Here is a 2,605-nt window from a genome sequence, read left to right on the forward strand (position 1 = left end):
TCTTCCCCATTAGCTGTGCCTGGAACTGTGACGTTTCTGGGTGACAGCGGGGCCTTCCCCGGACTCACACTGCTGTAAAGCATGAGGCCCGCCCGTCTCCAGACACAGAGCATCCCTGTAAACAGCCGAGGGGATGCTGATGTGTGGACGAGCCCCGGCCCTGGGACCCGACACCCTCCTTCCTCAGGGGAGCAGAGAGGTGTTATCCGACTCATCAAAGGGGGCCTCTCAGCAAGAGCTCACCCCGTTATTATTTTATGAGATCGTTATCACCGGTAACCACAGTATTAATAAAAATTGAGGGTAATAAAAGAAATCACAGAGGTAACTAATGCTATCAACTATGTAATAAAAGGGAGGAAGCAGGCTTCATTTATAATGAAAAATTCTCTTTGTGTCCCAAAGCGCAGAAAGAAGGCTTGGAGGAAGGGGCCACTAGGCAGCTCTAGAAGAAAAGCCCACACCTTGCTTCCAGGTAACCACCTCTCAGTGGTATGCTCTGGCCTGGGAGAGCTAGAGGGCTCCCCTCCAGGAGAACATGGGGTGGAAGCAGGGTTTTCTGATCTCGTCCGTGCTTACTTAAGCCCTTCACCCTCTCCACCTGGAGGAAGACACTTCTGAGCCTCCCACTCCCACCCTCGCTGGGTTCGCGGCACCCAGCCAGGCATTGGGATTGCCTGGTCCACGTGGTGCTCCAGCCCTGTGGGGGGCTAGGACCCGGAGTTCTGCAGTTGGCCTCCCCATGCTCAGCCCTAGTCACCCTTTCTACTCTCTGCCCATAGCAGCCGGCACGGCACCCACCCCTCCAAAGGGACAAGGCCACCTGGGAGGCAGTGTCCCAGCATCCTCCAATGCCCTGAAGCCTACCACGGAGGTGCTCCGTAACTTCTCCAGATAGCTCCTTTTCACCCCACTTTTTACCAGATCTACACAGTGGGTCCCCAGAAGAATGGCAGCAGTAGGTGACATGGGGCATGAGCAGCGGGGATAGGAGGGTAGGCCCGGGACAACCTCGTCCAACCCAGCCCCAACCCCTGTCCTTCCCTCATGCAGCAAGCGTGGGTACTGACCCTAACCCTGACCTGGTCTCCCAGTGACATAGATGTGGTACTGAGGTGTGCTTTGAGCTCACATGACCCACTGGGATGTCCCTATATTGGAGAAAGGGCCTGTGCCTCCCACAGCCATAGAAAAGGAGGTGAAACCCAGCCCCAGTCTGGGGGAATGAACCTCAAGGATAACCCGGTCACCTCAGATGAGAGAAAACGTGGGCTCGTGCAGACCCAGCTCTGAGCACTGTGGAGGGGGTGGGGGGAAGGCGTTGGGGGGTGCACCACTCAATGCAGCTGATGGGGAGTACTTGGAATTGGCAGCACCAAGCTGTTGCCCCTCCCTGTGTGTACTTCCCAGGTGATTCTGTGGGGCCAAGGTTGAGAAACAGCATCGGAAAAGGTGGAAAGGATTTGACAGTTGTATTTGACTCAGCGGAGACTCCACCAAGGAATAATCGTGTGCATTGTGAACCCTCACTCCTGTGCGCAACAATGGAGTGGATGCCGACGCTGGGGCCAGAGGTATCAATAGGGCCAAGAAATCAGGGTGCACAGGCATTTGAGAGAAACTTGACCTTCATGGAATTTAACAATTTGCCAACAGCTGTGACCAAAGACCCCCTGGTTCATTTGACAATGGCGCCTGCTTTTATTTATCATGAAGAGAGTGGAGGGGGGGGGGGAATAAAAACCCTAAAGAAAAAAAAAATCCCAAAGAAAACCAGTTGCACCTGTTTCTATAAATGATAACTGTCCTAGTTTTCTTACAGCTGAGATTCACTTGGTGTCCCTCTTTCAAAGTCATTCCTGCTGTAAATTCAGAATGTTTACACACAAAAGCAAACTGGATGAGCCTGTTTTGAAGGTTTTCTTCGTGGTGGGGATTGCTCCCATTTGTTGTTGTTGTTCTTCTTCTTGATTTTTAACTTTAGGTGTATGTGAACCCCCTGGTTCTGTCATTTGGGTCTCCCATTAGTACCTGAAGCAGAAAGCATTTCTGCCACCCAGGAGCTATCTTCGTTTGCATTAGCCATTCTTTGCTTACTATGGTAGAAATACAGAATCCAACATGGGCCATTTTATCAGTTTGGCGGTGTGGTTCAGGAGCAGCGTGAGTACTCACTTTGTTGGGAGGCTGTCCCTCCCCGCCCACTTCCAGAACCCCTTGGTCTTCCCGAATAGAAACCCCGCACCCATGAAACCACAGCTCCCTATTATTTCCTTGTCCCCTCCCTGGCCCCTGGCGGCCAATTTTACTCTTTGTCTCTTGGAATGTGTCTGCTCAGGGTTCCTCTTGTGAGTGGAACCATACAGTATTAGTCCTTTGGGGTCTGGCTTATTTATATGTCCCCAAGGCTCATCATGTTGTAACATGTCAGATTTCCCACCCCCCGCCTTTTTTTGTTTTAGGAGCTCGTTTTCATTTTTATTTTTAACTATGGTAAGATACACATAAGTTTTACCATCTGAACCTTCTTTGAGTGTGCAGTTCACTAGTGTGAAGTATATTCCTCTTGTGCAGGGCATCTCTGAACTCTCCCATCTTGCAAAGC

The 2,605-nt window shown here is 51.2% G+C and overlaps 1 long non-coding RNA gene across 1 annotated transcript; it reads left to right on the top strand.

The window, feature by feature from the left end:
- The first annotated feature begins 383 nt into the window (after positions 1-383).
- Positions 384-2,605, top strand: LOC132008815 (uncharacterized). Its single transcript, XR_009401730.1, has 3 exons — positions 384-475; positions 1,411-1,574; positions 2,575-2,605. It is a non-coding gene; the product is annotated as an uncharacterized LOC132008815 (long non-coding RNA).

This window comes from Mustela nigripes, unplaced genomic scaffold (assembly GCF_022355385.1).
Source record: "Mustela nigripes isolate SB6536 unplaced genomic scaffold, MUSNIG.SB6536 HiC_scaffold_1298, whole genome shotgun sequence".
In the NCBI taxonomy this organism is placed as follows: Eukaryota; Metazoa; Chordata; class Mammalia; order Carnivora; family Mustelidae; genus Mustela; species Mustela nigripes.